This window comes from Monodon monoceros, unplaced genomic scaffold, assembly GCF_005190385.1.
Source record: "Monodon monoceros isolate NGI ecotype Baffin Bay Population unplaced genomic scaffold, NGI_Narwhal_1 Super_Scaffold_6, whole genome shotgun sequence".
NCBI classification, from domain to species: domain Eukaryota; kingdom Metazoa; phylum Chordata; class Mammalia; order Artiodactyla; family Monodontidae; genus Monodon; species Monodon monoceros.
The window spans coordinates 61,466,028-61,485,238 of record NW_021703783.1 but is presented as its reverse complement, the minus strand read 5'-3'; the positions used below and the strand labels follow the sequence as shown (position 1 = coordinate 61,485,238).

At 35.0% G+C, this 19,211-nt stretch overlaps 1 protein-coding gene across 1 annotated transcript in view; it reads right to left on the bottom strand.

Annotated features, from left to right (window-relative positions):
* The window catches only part of SYT1 (synaptotagmin 1), a 535,754-nt gene that overhangs the window by 409,687 nt on the left and 106,856 nt on the right, over positions 1 to 19,211 (bottom strand). Inside the window, exon 3 of the mRNA XM_029205603.1 lies at positions 13,535 to 13,646. The gene's annotated coding sequence lies outside the window, so the exon portion shown is untranslated. The remainder of the gene's footprint in view (positions 1 to 13,534; positions 13,647 to 19,211) is intronic.

Sequence of the window (19,211 nt, the reverse complement as noted above, 5' to 3'; positions counted from 1 at the left end):
GTACTCAGAACAGTAAACTTTGGTTGAATAAATGAACAGTTTGTAATAGAAGGTGAAACATCCCTCCACAGTTCCATTACCTCTTTCACCTGGCATGATAGCTCATGGGCTGGCTCCTGTTGAGGATTTTTGCATCTCTGCTCATGAGAGATATTGGTCTGCAATATTCTTTTCTTGTAATGTCTTTCTAGTTTTGGTATTAGGGTAACGTGGGCCTCAGAATGAGTTAGGAAGAGATTTTAGAGAATTGGTATAATTTCTCTCTTAAATGTTTGGTCAAATACACTAGTGAACCCATGTGGGCCTGGTATATACTGGCTTTTTAGGGTCCATCTTATAAATCCCTAATGCAAAGTGAATATTAAACAGTAATTAGATATGCAGAGTACTACAGGCTCTGGTAAAGTTTTATATCCCATTAAAGACCAGTAGCAGGGGCAGGTCATGTATAGTCCTATGGGTTCTAGTAAGGACCTTATATACTTGTCCAGGATAAGGATATAACTAAATGATATAATAAGAAGTGAGTAAAACAATGAGCCCATAATCCTTCATCTAGCCTGAAAAATCTGTGTTTCCTGATTTCTTTTTTTTTTAATATCTTAAAGAATCCAGTGTTCTGGGCATAGCCTAAGAAGTTCTTTAACCAACATGTGATCTCATGATTCCATCAGCCTCAGATCCCTCCTCCTATGTGATAGATATATCTTTCTGTCCAGAAAAAAAGAGTACTATTTAAAATAAAAATATAATTTATGAATGCCTATTTTCCTTGAAGAGGGCACAAACTCATTAAAAGAAACATCTCAGGTCAAAGGAAGCACAGAAAGTCATTCTGAGTATCTTAGGGCTGTAGACTTAGTGCTTTTGAAAAATGTAAATAAATATATTCACAAAAGCAAGAAAAAGAAAGAAAGAAAGAAGGAAAGAAAGAAAGAAAGAAAGAAAGGAAGAAACATACATTTCAGAAAGTCTGCCTTCACATTTGCCATGATCATGTGACTTTAAAGCCAATGTCTCCTGTAGCAGACATGGATGGTGTCTGCCTTCCTAGTGTTCTTTGAGGAATGCTTCCTGGTGCACAAACTGGCTCTAAAGACAGACCCCAAAATGTGTTAACAAAATACTTTGAAGAGCAGCAGCATTTCTGAAATCCAAGGTGACCACAGTGAAGGACGACATTCATTTGAATATAAATTTCAGTACATGAGCTTTTTTGAAAAAAAGAAGTTTTGTTATTTCATGATCACACTTTATAAAATTTTAGTATTTATTCATTCTGCATTGTGGTTTTTTCTGAAAAAAGAAATATCAGAAACACTGAGGCAGTTTTCCACCTGTATTCAGAAACTGATAATGCTGATGGCATTTTTGGAAAAAAGAAAGCTATGTATTTAATCCTTCATGTGTGTATGGAAAACATGAAGGAAAAACCACTCATCACAGTCCAGAATCTTATTATAAAGAGACATATGAACAAATATATATTCAGTTTTGTGAACTAAATTTCTGCATTCATACCAAGCAAGTGGATGATTTATATTCCACAAGCTAAAAAATGTAGTTTCAGGATATGAATAGAAAGCCTTTCTTACTGTGGAAGAGTGATTTTTCCCTTTTAGAAGAAATCTGAATTTCATTATATATAAAAAAGAACTGTAAGTATTAGAAACCTAATAACTTTTACTCTTCATAGAACTGTTAATCAATACAATTAAATTTTACTTTCTGAACAATAAATAACAGGCAGAGGCAATTTTTAGTCATTACAATGTGTTAGCTGAAACTTTGCAAAAATTGTTGTAACCATGTAATTAACTATTTGTTTCATTTTTTAGAAAAAGAAGAAAAACTACAAACGTAAAAAAATTTTGGAAAAATACAATAGATTTATTTAAACTGTCATATGTTCTAAAGTATCAAAGATCTACAAACTAAATGGTGTATTAGAGATACACAAAAAGAAACTGGAATAAATGATAGCAATATAAATTCAACTTTATGGGAAAAACAAAGATTATTTTTTATAAGGTCAGATGTATGCATATAAATCATCTTCCCTATTCACCAGAGACATTTCTTTCAGTATAAAAACACAAACTGGGCTTCCCTGGTGGCACAGTGGTTACGAATCCACCTGCCAATGCAGGGGACACGGGTTCGAGCCCTGGTCCGGGAAGATCCCACATGCCACGGAGCAACTAAGCCTGTGCACCACAACTACTGAGCCTGCGCTCTAGAGCCCACAAGCCACAACTACTGAAGCCCGCGCGCCTAGAGCCCAAGCTCCACAACAAGAGAGGCCACCGCAATCAGAAACCGGCACACCGCAATGAAGCGTAGCCCTCACTCGCTGCAACTAGAGAAATCCACGCTGGCTCAGCAACAAAGACCCAATGCAGCCAAAAATAAATAATAAATAAATTAATTAATTAATAAAATAAAAACACAAACTGTTAGATTTTTGGTTTGAAAATTCTTGCCTGTATAAAAGAAACTGGTGGGAAAACACTACCCTGCCCATTCACAACATAATGCAATCAGAGAAGATTAAATAAGTGTAAGACAGTAGTCCATGTGAAAAGCAGGCAGGAGTCCATACAATTTTTAAAGTTTTATGTAATTTTTCCTCCCTTTGTGTTCTTTTAAATTTTCTCCTTCCCCCAAAGGTGCTTTTATAAAGAAAAGAACGAGGGTGTCGGTAAGTAAAAATAGATTAATGTAAATTTTCCTAACCACAGAGAATTTCTATTGGATGAACACTTTTTGAAATTATTTCCTTTGTTGATTTCAGTAGATTCTGTAAGACATTTTGCATCCAAAATAAACTTGAAGCATAATGACCATATATCAGTTTATAAGCCTTATTCAAGGGTCTAAATTATAAAACAATTTCCTTACATTTATACTCAGAAGTAAAACAGCAGTACATAAAAACCTCCAATATTTTTAGAATTAAAAATTCTAAAATAACATACAGAATTTACTATCTGTCCTCCACCTGGAATGTTCCCATTTTATGAAGGGGGTTTGTGAGGGATGGTGAGCGGATGACTCTGTCTCTGTAGGAGCACTTCCTTGAATACCATCACAGAATGATCACTTCTCCTTCTATACAACATCAAAACAACCACGAAACCCAAACGATTAATCTGGTCATTCTCTGGACTTGGCTGCCATCTTGACAGGAGTTATTTTGGAAACGGATTTTTTTTGGGGGTGGGGGAAGATTATGTTTTTGGACTCTCCTGTTGCTCATTCAATGTAATAACAAAGTCATAAAATAACTTATCACCTAGAAAATTGTAATGTTGTGCTTCTACTTCAGGAAACCTTTGGGTTGATTACCCTAAGCCTTCCAAATACAGTGTCAAAACTTATCTATCAATATACATATACGAGAATTGGGAAGTGTTATAAACATGTATTTCTTTACTGTCAGGCAGAACTGTATAAAATTTTTCACAAAAGACAAATTTCTGTCTTTTCAATAAATTCAAGAACAGAATTTCAACATTCTCTTCTGTAGAACATCACATCATCTCATCTGCTATTCTTTCCGACAATTTAAACACTTTTCTCCCTTTTGGGCCTTGGTGTCTGACCTTTCTCGTAATGGCCTATATTTACTTTAAATCCACATCCGATGCTTCTCTTTTTCTCATTTTAACATCTTGAAATTTCTTTAGTCTTTTCTGACAAGGTGATGTCTCAAACCTTAAATAATTTTAGTTTTGTTGCTGTTTCTCAATTTATTTTAATTCTTTTATTTTTAAATATATTTTATTGAAGTATAGTTGATTTACAATGTTGTGTTAGTTTCTGCTGTACAGCAAAGTGATTCAGTTATGCATATATATTATTTTTCATATTCTTTTCCATTATGGTTTATTACAGGATAATGAATATAGTTCCCTCTGTTAAATCTTTATTTTTAAAATTTTTATTAGATCAGAGTTGATTTATACTGTTGTGTTAGTTTCAGGTGTACAGAAAAATGAATCAGTTATACATATAGATATATCCATTCTTTCTTAGATTCTTTTCCCATATATGCCATTACAGAGTATTGAGTAGAGTTCCCTGTGCTATACAGTAGGTCCTTATTAGTTATCTGTTTTTTATATAGTAGTGTGTATATGTCAGTCCTTGTATTAGTTCTTGATGTTGTGTTTCAATTATGGATCTAAATTAGAACTAGGCTCTCTAATACAGTGATCTGTCCAGCATTATTCTTATGTTTCTATTTGAATATCTTAGAATAATGCTGGTTTTTAATAGTAGCATATTGCCAGCTCTTCAGCTGTTTTAAACCAAAAACTCCATCTAATTTTCTACATATTTGATAGCAAATTTTAATTCGTCTTTGTAGTATGTTCCTTTCATGAATATGTTTTAATACTTTCCTATTAAATTCATCCGTTATGTTTCCTAATTTCTGATCATCATAATAAATAAACACATTAGCTTCAAGAATTAAATAGAATGAGAATGTTTATATATCATTGTATGGATAGGATGCCCTGAGTTTTTAATTATCTTAGTAAATTCTGTCCAGGGCATAAGAAAACATCACAGGCACAAGTAGGGGTATAATTGATCTGTGAATGTTTTATCTAATTTAAGGGGTAGATAAGTTACTAATGCAAATTTCTTTGTCTTAGTATTTGGTCTGTCTCTAGTTCTTAAGGCTTTGTCCTGGGTAAAACCACACTCTTGCTAAACCCCTCAGTCATTAGGTCTGTTCCTATGCTAGTTCCTAGTGCCCTTCCATCTTCTTCACAGAGTCACTTTATTACATGAAGAAGTTGTTAATTATCATAAGCTGTCTGACAAGAACTTACTCCAATTACCCCTACAGTCTTTTTTATCTCTAGCTCAGCTATTCTATAATTACTAAGTGTGCTTGGCACAAAGATGGTTTATAGGTTTAACTATTGATTATTTATATATCTCTCACACTATTACAGAATAGTTGAGCAAGATAAGCATTTACATGTGTACACATTTAAATGTCTGGATGTGCATTTTGAAATGCAATAGTTTACATTTAATGATGGGTCGAGAATGATAACAATGATTTTAGGAGAACATAAAGGTTTTACATTTGAAGTTCCTGTTCAGAAGAATGGCAATGTTACATACTAGCTAACTGAAGAAGTAAATGATCAGGACAGTGCAGTTTCTGTATTTTAGGCTACTTAACTATCTGTCAAAAAGGCACCTCTCTTATGCTATTAAAATTTCAACCTTTTGACACATAAAGATATGTCAGCAATGAACTTGGTCTGTAACAATACGCTATTGATGATGTCTTTTCAAAAAATTATTATTTATTTATTATTTATTTTTGTCTGCGTTGGGTCTTGGTTGCTGTGTGCAGGCTTTCTCTGGTTGCCATGAGCAGGGGCTACTCTTCATTGTGGTACACGGGCCTCTCATTGCAGTGGCTTCTCTTGTTGTGGAGCATGGGCTCTAGGTATGCGGACTTCAGTAGCTGTGGCACGCAGAATCAGTAGTTGTGGCTCGCGGGCTCTAGAGTGCAGGCTCAGTAGTTGCGGCACACGGGCTTAGTTGCTCCGCGGCATGTGGGATCTTCCCAGACCAGGGCTCGAACCTGTGTCCCCTGCGTTGGCAGATGGATTCTCAACCACTGCACCACCAGGGAAGCCCAGTGATGTCTTTTTAGTTTAGTGAATCCTAGAATAACCAAGTTTTCAAGGGTGAAAACCAGGGTTTCACCAAAATGCAGATAATATATATTTTGTTACTCAAAATTATTTATGAGTGGTGAACTTCTTTAATCATTTTCTGAAAAAGTACATTGATTTTGCTGTCATTATTGAAAAATAATGACAGCAAAATCAATTCATAGTTTATATAAATGTGGAATATAAATATGGAACTTGCTAGTTATTTCCCTTCAACACATGAAATTATTTTTTGCACTGTCATCTTGTCTATTGTAGTTGACGAGATATCTATTATTTTTTCCTTGCTCCTTTATATGTTGTTCGTTCTAATTGATTTTTAAGATCTTGCACTATCTTTGGAGTTCTGTGGCTTTGTTAAAATGTTTATGTTTGAATTTGTTTTTCTTTATCTGGTTTGTGGCTGGGAATGATTTTCTATATGGTATTAATGGCTTTCTTCAAATATGGAAAATTCTCGGCTATTATCTTGTAACTAACCATCTAGAATTCCTAATAGATATTGGTGTGCTTTCTCATTTTATTCCTCTATGTCTCTTAAGTTTTCCATCTCTTAACATTCTGTGCTCATTCTAGAAAATTTCTTCAGATGTAATTCACAGTCCATTAATATCATCTTAGGTCATTTCTCTTTTCATCCTAAAAGTTTTCATTAAATTTTTTAATTTGAAAACTATATTTTTCTTTTCTATGAGTATTTGGTTCTTTTTCAGATCTGCTAATCTGTTTTCATAGTGTCTTACTGTTGGTTTCTATTTCTTCCTTCTTTACTTTTATAATTTTTTAAATAATTAGTTTATGCTTTTTTTCATATTGTTAAGCTATCTCAAAACTTTAGGATTTGAATGCTCTTGCTTATGGTGCCTCATTATGCTTTGCTATGTTGGATAATTCTCATGTGTGGTTTTATCATTATTCATTTAATTGTAAACTCATTTTAGTTTTTTTTTTTTTTCTTAAAGAGTACTGTGTGTCCTGGTTCAGACATGTTTCCATACAGAATTGTAGGTTCCCATTAGTTTATATAAATTACATTTGGAGGATTCATGCACTGTGAATAATATACATTCAAGCCCCATACTGACATACGCCAAAGCCTGGTGATTTGATTTGTCACAGTAGAACTATTTTTTTCCCTGTATTTCATCTAGGTTCCTAGGCAGATAAGCTCTACTCGCTTCCCTGGATCAGTGGGTGCAATTTTCTTGCTGCTTCATCAAGAAGGAAGCAGCTCCTTCGCCGATCCTGAATTTATGTGAGAATTTCAGTTCCAGATCTCGAACCTGCTTAGACCCAAGTCCTGTAGTCATTAGAGACTTGATAAAGGACCGACCTCTCCCTACTCAGTCATGACATCAGCTCTTCGTCTTTCTACTCTGCCTTCGAGCTCTCCTTCTTTTCTGACGCTTGAGGATTTTCAGGGTTTTAATGTGTTGTTGATCTACATATTTAGAAATATTTATAGTGATAATACTATAGATATGTATGTATGAACAAGAGGTGGTAAATGCTTCATCTCAGATATGAAACAAATTAGTAATCAGTGATTAACCTAGATGCATACAGTGAAATGAGACAATGCTTCACATAGTTCTGTGTGAATTTCACAATGTTAGGAAAAGGATAGCTTTCCGGAGTTCATTATTATTGCACCTGAAACAATTTTATGTCCTTCAACATATCCCCCTGTGACCTCACATTCTTACTGGGTTTTGAAAATATCCTTTCATCTATTTTATACATTTCCTTCTGGTTCAGTTTTTCTAGAAGATTCTATCAAGTTCTCTTCGATGTTCCTGTGAACTGTATTATTCTCCTGGGTATATATGTTTAAGATATGTTTAGCTGCACATTGCTTAGGGAGTTTAACGTATGGCAAAGTGAAGATTCTTTAAATGCCTTAAAATTGGCAAAAATATTTTCAAATAAAAAAGATAATCAACCCTAAATAAACTAATGAGAGCAACACAACTTTTGCTGTTATTAAATTACAATAAAAAGTATTAACTTCTCCATAAAACATTTTTAAACTGAAATAAGTATCAGCATAAGCAGATATAAAAATCATTTTTATTATTAGAGTGGTTCTTCTCTCATTAAATATTGCATTTTAATGTTATTAGTTTATTTTTAAGTGATAATAAGTGTAAAGAAAATTGTTAAGAATGAATGTCCAATTTCTATAACTTTTTCAGCCTATTGGTTTATCTCTTCTTAAATAGTGCATCATTCTCACAAATTGCTATGTATTCTTTTCTTATCATCTATTTCCTGAATTACATCCAATATCTTCAAGTAGGTAATTTTCCTTCCTATTACCACAATGAATTCTCGAAAGTCTATTCTTTTATATTGACTAGATACAAACACACAATCCTTATTGAATTTAAAAGTGGCTAGTCCAATTTCATCCATAGTGAAGTTACTTTGCCAGATAGAACAACAGAGCAAAAGATTTATTCTGATGTATCCCAGAACAGGACACTTAGTCACTGGGAAATGTAATTAAGAAAAATCTCAGGATCAGAAATGATGCCTTTGGTGGCCTGGGTTGTGGGGTATTAGATTCCATAATGGCCACAGTGTAGCCACCGCAGCATTACTTAGGCCTAGCTTTATGGATTAGATTTCTCAGGCAATATAGCTTTATCTAATATGCAAATTTATACATTTCATTTAAGGAGGTATAAAGACTAAAAAGACTTAAAGTAAGTGGACCAGATTGATTTTAGTGCATAACTGACAACAGTAAGAATCAGTGAGATTAAAAAGAGTAGGATCATTGACTGGAAACAACTTGGAGGAAAAAAATGCAGAGAAGAATATGATTAGAGTTACTGGATGATCACTATTTTAGTGGGTCTGAATATTTATGTGTTTGTTTCTTGTTTCTTGTTTGTTTCTCCACTAACATGAAATCTCCATAGAACAGGGGCCTGGACACACGGCTTGGAAGACTGACTGGCATAGGAAGTGCTGACTGGCATAGGAAGTGTGAACCCAGGCTCCACGATGAACAAGGTTTGCTGGGCTAAGGGAAAGTAGAGGACGAAGATATACTGATTGAAAACCTAAGTGTAGGAAACATCAAACAAGCTTACGTGTGAAGATAACTGGTGATATAGGACTGGTCAAGCAATTCTGAAGCATCACTTCAAAGGGATGAGGGAACAAAAGCAATTGGGAAATTCAAACAAGGCTGAGTGGCAATACCATTGTTGTCTCATTAAGCCCAGGTTTTCCTAGTAGTTTTTGAAAGCTGTGAAGTAGAGACTGAGATAACTCAACCCAGGCATTGACCATTCCTGTCCTAAGACTCATTTGAATGTTGCCAATACTCCATATTACCCTTTACTCTTGCTTCTTGAGAATGGAATGGAAAAGAAGGGCGCTTTACATTGAAAAATATCTTTAAAACTTTCTTCAATGGAAAATGAACCATTTTTTTTTTTCCTAGTGGAATTTCCAGAGTGAAGAGGGATTTTAAGAGCCTACATGATAACTTCTGTTGTGCCTCAACCTCAGCGGTAATAGAGATTCTGGAAACTTTTCTTTTAGACATTTTATTTTACTAAAAATTAGAACTGATGAAGTATTACAGGCCCTTTTTCTAGGAAAGGCATCTAACTTCTTGTTTCTTACACTGCAGATTAGCCTAGTAGTGAGGCTTGACCAAAACAAGAGATGTCAACTATTACAGGCCTTTATTTTGAAATTATCAATTTTTCTTTGAATGAAGAGTTTTAGTTTGTTTGCTTTTCTACCTCTACCATTTGTTCCTTAGGTTAAATGAAGGTAAAGGGGACTCAGAGCTGCTAAGACTTCCTTGACATCCAAAGAACAGAGGAAGAATAAGACAGATAAGCCCTTACTTGGGCCTCATTCCCTGGGCTATTCAGACTCCTGTCCTCCATGCCAGGTACAGGTGCTGACTGTTTTTTCAAACCATCCAAATTTAATGAATAGAACGAAAGAGAAATAGTAAAACAGAAAATACTAAAATTCAAATGGAACAAAATATTTTTTTTGGTCTAATGTCTGGGCTAAAAGTAGCAAATTTAGCAAAGTGCCTAAAACACAGTAGATATTCAAGAAATATTTGGCAAATTAAAGAAACACCTGTAGGGGTAAATGCAGCAAATAGGTAAACTTGATCCAATTGAACATGATGCTGAACTTTTTGAAAAACACAGAGGATAGAATTCCTTAGAAAGTGGGGTACAATAAAACCCTGAGTGGTGACTTGAGTCATTCAGACAAAAAGCTGTTGGTAGAAGGCTGTGAGATCACCAGTTCTCTCTTTCCATCATTCCTTGGTGTCCATTGAACTAGCATTCATGCTCGCTGTCTCTGCTTAAACACTTCCTCTATTCATCTGCTTTCTAAATGAATGTGTACCTACAATATGTATCTATTCATTTAAAAATAACTGAATGCACCTGTTTCCTTGAGCTATAAACATGAACATTAATGAGCATCCTGTCTATTTAATAGTTTAATACTGCTTGGCAACCTGTATTTGAGACCACTTGCCCCTTAAGCTCTATCTCTGGGCTGCACCTCTTCCCTCCATCTACTTTTCCTCTGCTCAAGAGAATACTGCTCATGTTATAACCAGTTTCTCTGTGTTTTACAAAAACATCCTACCCTCTCTTTCAGTTTCTCATTTACTTTATAACCAAACTTGTTTTTCTTTAGTGTCGATATTCAAAGTAAATAAGAATTTAAAAAAATATTTTGTTCAATTGGTTTACTTTTTAGAATCCCATAGTATTGTTTTCTACTATTTTCCACTTTAGAGCTCTTTTTTTCTTTTTTTACAAATCATATAATTTGACTATAATTTTGTGGATTAAAAAAAATTGAATGTGGGGCTTCCCTGGTGGTGCAGTGGTTGAGAATCTGCCTGCTAATGCAGGGGACACGGGCTCGAGCCCTGGTCTGGGAAGATCCCACATGCCACGGAGCAACTAGGCCCATGAGCCACAACTACTGAGCCTGCGTGTCTGGAGCCTGTGCTCCGCAACAAGAGAGGCCGCGATAGTGAGAGGCCCGCTCACCGTGATGAAGAGCGGTCCCCGCTTGACACAACTAGAGAAAGCCCTCGCACAGGAACGAAGACCCAACACAGCAAAAATAAATAAATTAATTAATAAACTCCTACCCCCAACATGTTTAAAAAAAAATTGAATGTGCATCTAACATCATTTATAACATCGTTTCTGTGTGAAAACATTTTGGGTTCTAAATATTTAACTTATAAATTAAACTTTTGAAATAAAATCCAGTTGAAATTAGTGCCTGCCTGTATTGTAAATGTGATTTTTAAAACCAGTTGAAAACCGAGAATATTTTTATTTATAAAAAGATTCGTATGAATTTGGAAGACAATTATTCCAACTATTTTAGGACACTTTTATAAAGTAAGTACACCTGAAAACCTAAAGATTTTGAGCATTTTCCCCTTTTAGACCCTTGTCTCAGTGGATTCTACAAGATAGGAAGCAAGAATTAATTTTATGGGTCAAACAGTCTCTGCAGTTTTCCTACTAAATCTGATGTTACTTTTTGCCCTCATTCAGTGCCAGAGGTAATCACAATATTCTGTCGTTTCATGGTTCAGAAGAAAGTTCTTTGTCCCTTCTAACTTAAATGTATACTTCAGAGTTTGGCTTATTAAGTTGGCAAACTGTCTGACATTTTTGCGTTAAAAATAAAGCTATGAGGAAATTCCCTTACTAAAATTAGATAAAAGAAAAATACTCACTTATGAATAAATGGGATACCCTTAGCCAGAAGGTTTTACTTAGCTGTACCAATAAATTATCTTTTGAAAATTTGACACCCACAGGACTTGTATGAGTAGAAACCATAACAGAAGTACAGGCTGGAATTCTTAAAGAAGTGATGCTTACTAGACATATCTAATATTGAAAGAATGACTTGATATTTAGAAAGCTTTGTAAAACTAAAGATTTAAATGTGAAAATAATTGTAGAAATTATGAATTTAATACCCTTTACTATGAGATCATTTATTATTTGGCAACTTTGGGAAACTTTTCAATTGATAGACAGTCATACCCTTAACATCTTTAACATTTAATTTTTAATTTCAAAATATTTACGACTCAAATGAAAGGGGAAAGAAACAGTCTAAAGTCCTTTGTACACTCCTAGGAAATAAAAATATGTAGGAAAAAAGTCAAAATCCTAATTTATTTTCAATATTTTTATATTAATTATATGTCTATAGCTTTAAAATGTTTTCCGCTTGGCTGTTTCCTTGCTGTCATATTATAGAGTAGTGGTTTTTAAACTTTGGAGTGCATTGGGATGATCTGATATACATATTTAAAATGCTGGTTCTAAAGCCCATTCACAAAGATTCTGATTAAGTACGTCTGGCATGGAACCCAGGAATAGAAATTTTCTTAGGTTGGCTTCAGGTTACATTTTGAGATGTTTCTCAAAATATTTGCAGGGTAGAAGATGAAACTGTTTCTAAAATACAAAGTAGAAGAGTATAAAATGGGAATATTTTAAGAACTGTATGGTAAGAACCACACTGTCAGATCATCAGCTGTGCCTTTCATTATAAAATGATTGAAATAACCATTATATATTAGCACTGACAATTATTGCCTAAGAAAGAAACTTTTGATTCTAGGTAATATGCACTTTCAGAACCACTTCATTTGTTTTAATAATCTATGTAAGGAAATTATAAAAATTAGCAAAAAACATGTTTCAGCAATAACAACTGTGATGCTGTAAAATCATACTGCATCAGAGATAAGAGGAACTTCCAGCATTCAAATGGTTCATTCCCCAAAGGTGAAGAACTGTGTTACAACACAAGCCTACTGGACAGATTTATTTAATAAGATGGTGAATTTATAGGAGTGTATAGTTGGTTTATTTCTGTATGATTTTAGGATCAGAGACCTACTATTGTAGCCAACTTCCTCAGGAAGAAACTAAGATGCAAATAGCAGAATAAAGTTCAAGACACGGCCTCATACTATAACATTATTTCTCCTATATACAATGAGAATCATGTGAAAGACGATTCTTTAGAAATCCAAAACTTCAGTAACATGAGACTCCCAATAATGATTAGTGAGATAATTTAATCACCTCCAATTTACTTCAGAGAATTGTGGTTATGCCGAGGGAAAGGGTGTTAGAAATGACAGACCAAAGAAGCAATTTGATTGGTTAATGAAGAGTCTAAGAATGACAATTGAATTTGATGGAATTCATTAGTTGGGACATTCAAGCAGATACTTTACAACCCCGATTATGTACTCTAACATAGGTAATAGTCACAATGTGATATATGTACTTCATTGTTGAATTAGGCATATAGGAAAGAGTAAGGCATAGTATGGCACAAAGAAACATCAGCCTGAGACAAATCTGCCTCCACTCCCACCCCTTACCCAATATTGTTGCTAAAATATCATCCGTACAGCAGGGCACAAAAGCACAGAGGCAGATGCTATGGCATATTCTTTTAGAATGCAAGGCTGCTCAAGATCATCTACAGATAACGAACCATGACAACTTTGGATTTGATGAAGTACAAAACGAGAGTGGGAGAAAGCAAAATGTTATATAAGTGGCCAGTGCCCCATCAACTAAACTAGCACGTCGAGGGCGTTAATACTAGTAATAATTTCAAAAGACATGACAAATACTAAACATTCTTTTGAAGTAAGAGATACAGTCCTCCAATTTTCCGCACAAATGCATTCTTCTTCCACATATCACAAGTTCATCAACAAAACATATCAAAGTTTCTGTTTTTTTCCCACGTACCTTAGTTAGTTGCAGTGAAATTTCCAGGAATGAAGCAATAGGCAGGTGAATGGTCTCCAATTCAAAGCCAGGCGTTTGTCAAGCTCTTGCTAGTTCTTGTTTTCCTGGTTTCCTTTGAGAGAAAGAGGAGAATGGAAAAAATTCATAAAAATGCTGGCCTGCAACTCTGCACCCGCCTTTGCTACTGAGTGTGTATATAGACTTTTGCTGATGTGGCCCATTCATTATTCACAGCCAGCTCTAGCTTCCTCATTTCCTGGTTGCACTACGTGCTCCAGGCTAAGAACCAAGAGGTATGAATCATGTGGACATAAAGAAAAATCTAGAAGAAGAAATGTTTCAAGAAAGCAACTTTTTTCCTATTTCTTCTGACATAGCCTGTTCTATGGCATTGCTCCGTAGAGGAGAAAGAGCATGTGCCGCCACAGAAGGCACCCAGTGGAATTACCACCCGGGGGGATTATCTCTAAGCAATTCATACTTTGTTTTGCTAACAAGACTCCTTGTTTAGGATACTGGAGTGCTGTCCTTCTCTGGCAGTGTTCCCCCATATTTTAGAATTATTGAAAAGCTAACTGAGTCTATTTTGATTTGTGAACCTCTTTGCAAGCAACAGCAGCGGCAGCCGTGCTAATAAAAAAGGCATTGTATGTACCTAGGAAGGACACTGAAATACTGCACATACAAAAACATCTGCGTTGTGGAGGAGGTCTATCAAATATTCTAACAGTTCCCTTCCTTCCTTGCTTCCTTTGTCCTTTTCTTCTCCCTCCTTTCTTTTCCATGCTTTTTTCTTTTCTTTCCTTCTTCCCTTTATTCTTTCTGTTTTCTTTAATATACTGTTTTATTGTATTTATTTATTCTTAGATACAGGGCAACCTGTGGTATTATCTTATATTTGAGATTTTTAAATAATGATTTTAGAATATGGAATCTCAAAAACACTAAAGTAACAGAATCCATCCACGAATGCAGAAACTCACAGAGGGAGACTTTAAGTTATCAGCTGCATCTTGCAGCTCCAATTAAGAACGGAGGCTTTGCAGATTCCAGCAGCTCTGATACTAATCAGACCATTCTGCTCTCTTCACAGCTGAAGTTTCCGTTTTCTGGAGGAAGCTAATATGGCAACACCCTGTTATTTGAGGATTCAAGCTTTCCTACTTCAAGATAAATGAACACACAATCCCCCGCAGCTTTCATTATATCCTGAATAGAATTTTACAGTTCCTCTGAAGTTATTATGGAGTCCTCTTTGCCAACTAATGGACCAGAATCGTTCTGGCATAAATCCATGTAGGAAAATCTTTTGGGGGTTTTCTGGGTTTGGGAAAACCTTAGTTGTTGGTTTAAAGGAGAAGATGCTGCATAAGACAGTGTAATTCCCTGAGTGGTTTCTGAGCTCCATTTTGCCTGGCTGAGATAGACAAGGGAAGGTTGACTCCAGCTCAGGCTATTTCCATTATAGGTACTTATTTATAATCTGCGATACATTCAATGAATATTAATTGAGTGTCTATTGTGGACTGTCTTTTTGTTGGCCAGGTTTTGGGGATAAAAAATGAAAGTTTCTTGCTTCTAAAAGAATTGGCGAGACAGGTAAGGAAATAAATTATTACTACACATAGATAAGTGTCACAATGGAGATGTAGGATGTGGTAGGCATCGATAAAGGATTCTTCCCATCCTCTAGGAGTATTCTAAGTTCTCATGTGGAATAAAGCAGAAAACATCACCAACACTGTGTGTTTATGCACATCTATGTGTGTGCCCTTCACACACACGTGAAGTAAGAGGATAAAACAATAAAGTCTTGATCTATGTCACTCCCTGGAATTTTTTAATAGTTTACACAACTGTGGCTTTTCACAATTGGATCTTCTTTTCAACAATGGTTCCAAGCATAAAATGGCTTTTCCCACCAGAAAGCATTCAAAACCTCTTTCCCATGGCTACAGGTCCTAGAAAGTATCTGATTTCTCAGAGCACAGCCCCCAGGGTCATTTTCTAAATGTTGGTGAGAATACATGAGTTAGTAATATATACCCATTTTGGAAGCCAAATAGCAAAGATTAAAAAACATCTGTCATTGGGACTGTGAGCCTACAAGCAAGCAGTAGACTTCCAGCAGAGTCTGTGGCAGGAACAGTATGTAACACAGATTTAAAAACAAAAGATTCAACTAGATTTAGCTCAGTCACATGGTTTAAAAGGATATTACCAGCTCCCACCAGAACCCCCTTTGCAATGTGTTACATAAAACTATGGGTTGTAAACCTAGGACATTTTTTATAGAAATTCATTCTTTCTCTCAGAAGTGATTTTCTAAATGCTTATTCGTGTCAGGCAGGGTGCAAGACACTGAACGCTCACTGGCAAAGGAGACAAACGGCTGCCTCTAGTGTCCACCTCACCTTGCCCCACGGAGACTGCAGGCTAATGAAAGAGAGAGATGATGAAAACATACATACAGAGCATGTGTCATTACACACTTTACATGTAATAAATTCCAAAAAGGACAGGTAAAGATGCTGGGAAAGTGAGAGCAGGGGAGCTTCATCCAGAATTGGCTTCCTTGCAGAAATCACATTCAGGAATTAGCTGGATTTACGGGTAGGATGGGGTAAAGGGGTAGATTCAAACTATGACAATATATGTGTAAAGTCCTGAGCTCCGTATGCTTGAGGAACAAGGACAACACAAAGGGTCAATGTGGTTGAAATGTAGTGAGTATGGAGAGGCATGGGGGTATCAAGGCTGGAGGCAGGCATGGGGCAGCCTCTGACGAGGGTTCTAGGTGAGGGGACCCTGGAAGCCACTGAAGCATCGACTCCCTTTAGTTACTCTTTGGAGAATGGATTGGGGTGAGGATATTTATCATTATTAAAAAAAAAAAAACAACTTTCTTTTACCTATTCATAGGAGTGAAATTTATCGTATTGATTTAAAAATTAATTTTCTGACTCCCTGACGTTGAATAGGTCTAGGTTTATTTGTTTTCTTAACTTTTCAGTAATGCTGTATTTTTCTTCCCAGTACTTATCATTACGCTGCATATATGCTTGTCTGTTTCTTCCTGGCACCATGACCACCTCTTCAAAAATCTGTAAGAGCTCGAGGTTTTTTCAGTTTGGTTCATTGATGCATATCTAGTGCCTAGAACACCATTCGGCTACTATTCTATACAGTCGTAGTTCCAACAAATACATGTTGAATGTATAAATGAATGGATAATTTAGAAAACTGTCTCCTGATGCTAGCAATCACTTACTATTATTTTTATCCCTAAATCACTTTCATGCCAGGTCAGCTTTGCATGTTAATGTAGAGCTTATTAGACTAATAAAATGTGCTTCTGGTGATTCATCATTAAAAACAGTATTTGTAGATACATGAAGAGCTCATACAACTCAATAACAATAAAGCAAACAACCCAATCAAAAAGGGGGCAGAAGACTTAAACAGATATTTCTCCCAAGGAGACATACAGATGGCCAACAGGCACATGAAAAGATACTCAACTTCACTAAGTGTTAGAGAAATGTGAATCAAAACTACAATGAGACATCACCTCACACCGGTCAAAGTAGTCATCATTAAGAAGTCTATAAGTAATAAATGCTAGAGAGGATGTGGAGAAAGGGAACCCTCCTACGTTGTTGGTAGGAACGCAAATTGGTGCATCTACTACGGAAGACAGTATGGAGGTTCCTTAAAAAACTAAAAACAGAGTTGCCATATGATCTAGCAATCCTACTCCAGGGCATATATCCGGAGAAAACTCTAAATTGAAAAGATACATGCACCCCAGTGTTCACAGCACCACTAATTACAGTAGCCAAGACATGGAAGCAACCTAAATGACCATCGACAGATGAATGGATAGAGAAGATACTACTGTAACAACTGAGTGGAATACCACTCAATTATGAAAAAAGAATGAACTAATGGCATTTTCAGCAACATGGAAGGACCCAGAGATGATCATACTAAGTGAAGTAAGTCAGGAGGAGAAAGACAAATATCATATGATATCACTTATATGTGGAATCTAAACTATGATACAAATGAACTTATTTACAAAACAGAAACAGACTCAAACATAGAAAACAAACTTATGGTTACCAAAGGGGGTGGGGAGGGATAAATTAGGAGTTTCGGATGAGCAGATACAAAGTACTACATATAAAATGGATAAACAACAAGGTCCTACTATATAGCACAAGGAACTATATTCAATATTCTATAATAAACCATAATGGAAAAGAATATGAAAAAGAATATATATATGTATACACACACACGCACACAAATATGTAACTGAATCCTTTGCTATACACCAGAAACTAACACAACATTGTAAATCAACTATACTTCAATTTTTAAAAAAGTATTTATAATTGTAGCTTATGGAAAAGGTATAAATAAACCTATTTGGGCAAAGTAAATGAATAAATAAATAAAAGATGAGGAACCTAACTTGAAAGCAAAATATATTTGTCCTAACGTACTTCTCTTAGACTTTAGGTTCACTCATTTTAGGGTAAGAGTCAATCATTTTTCAGTAAATTCTCTTGGTATTTTCACAAAACTCTAAATCCTTTTAGTTATTATCAATTTAGAAATGGATACAGATAAAGGGCTCTCTGGTACCATTTATTTGACAGGGGAACTTAGAGGAACTAACCAAATATATGTACTTCAAATTTTGTAATATTAAAAGATTATATTTTTATGATATAGATGAATTCATAAAAGCTCATAGACAAAATAAAATATCTAGTAAGTTAGGAATTTTAATAGACTGCTTCCACAGAGTGAGATGTTTAATTTATCAATTATTTTCTTCCATTGAACACATGTACTATAAATTTTACTGGGTTAGATACAAATTGTTGTAACACAACAAACAGCTTAAATAATCTAGAGGAATGTGCTTAAGCTACAGTTTTCCCAAGAAAAACTGCCCAACTTATTTGCTTACGTTGCCCTTAATTTTTACTTACGTAAATTCACTTTTTTAAAGTGTAATTTAAAAAGGTTAATTTGTATACTGCTTTAATATGAAAAATTTAATGTTGCAGTAGTCAGTGTAAGTTAAATGGTTCAGTGAACCTTGGCAAAGAAAATATAAATGATTAGTTTATGATGTATTACCAACAGGGGTCAGGTTTTTGACCTTATGTATAAGCAAATCACAGACAATATACCAGCCAAATTACCTGAGACATGAAAATGTAAAGAATAATTACATTTGAATATCCTTATGCCAAGATGTTCTGTAGGATAATTGCGTAAGAAGAATCTTGTTTGCAATGTGCAAAGGCAAAAAGTGGGGGAGAAAGCAGGAGAGGTAGGCTCTTGCACCATTCAAAAATTTTTTCCCTGTTAAAAAATAATTTAAGACAAAATGTTTGCAAATTGTATTCGAAACATAGAATGTGGAAGGACTTCAGTTAGAATTAAAATTTATTTGGATTTTTTTAAAGCGAAAAAATGCCAGGGAGAAATCTTTTACTATATTAGTCAATGTGGGATAAAAGCTACAAAGAATTTTATATCATTATTCTTTGTAAATTGGACAGAAGAAGGAGTTTGAAAGCCTTGGCTCTCTTGTCTGATTTAATCCACAAAACAGTGCATCTGCTTTCATCTTTTTCTTTTTTATTTCTAAAAT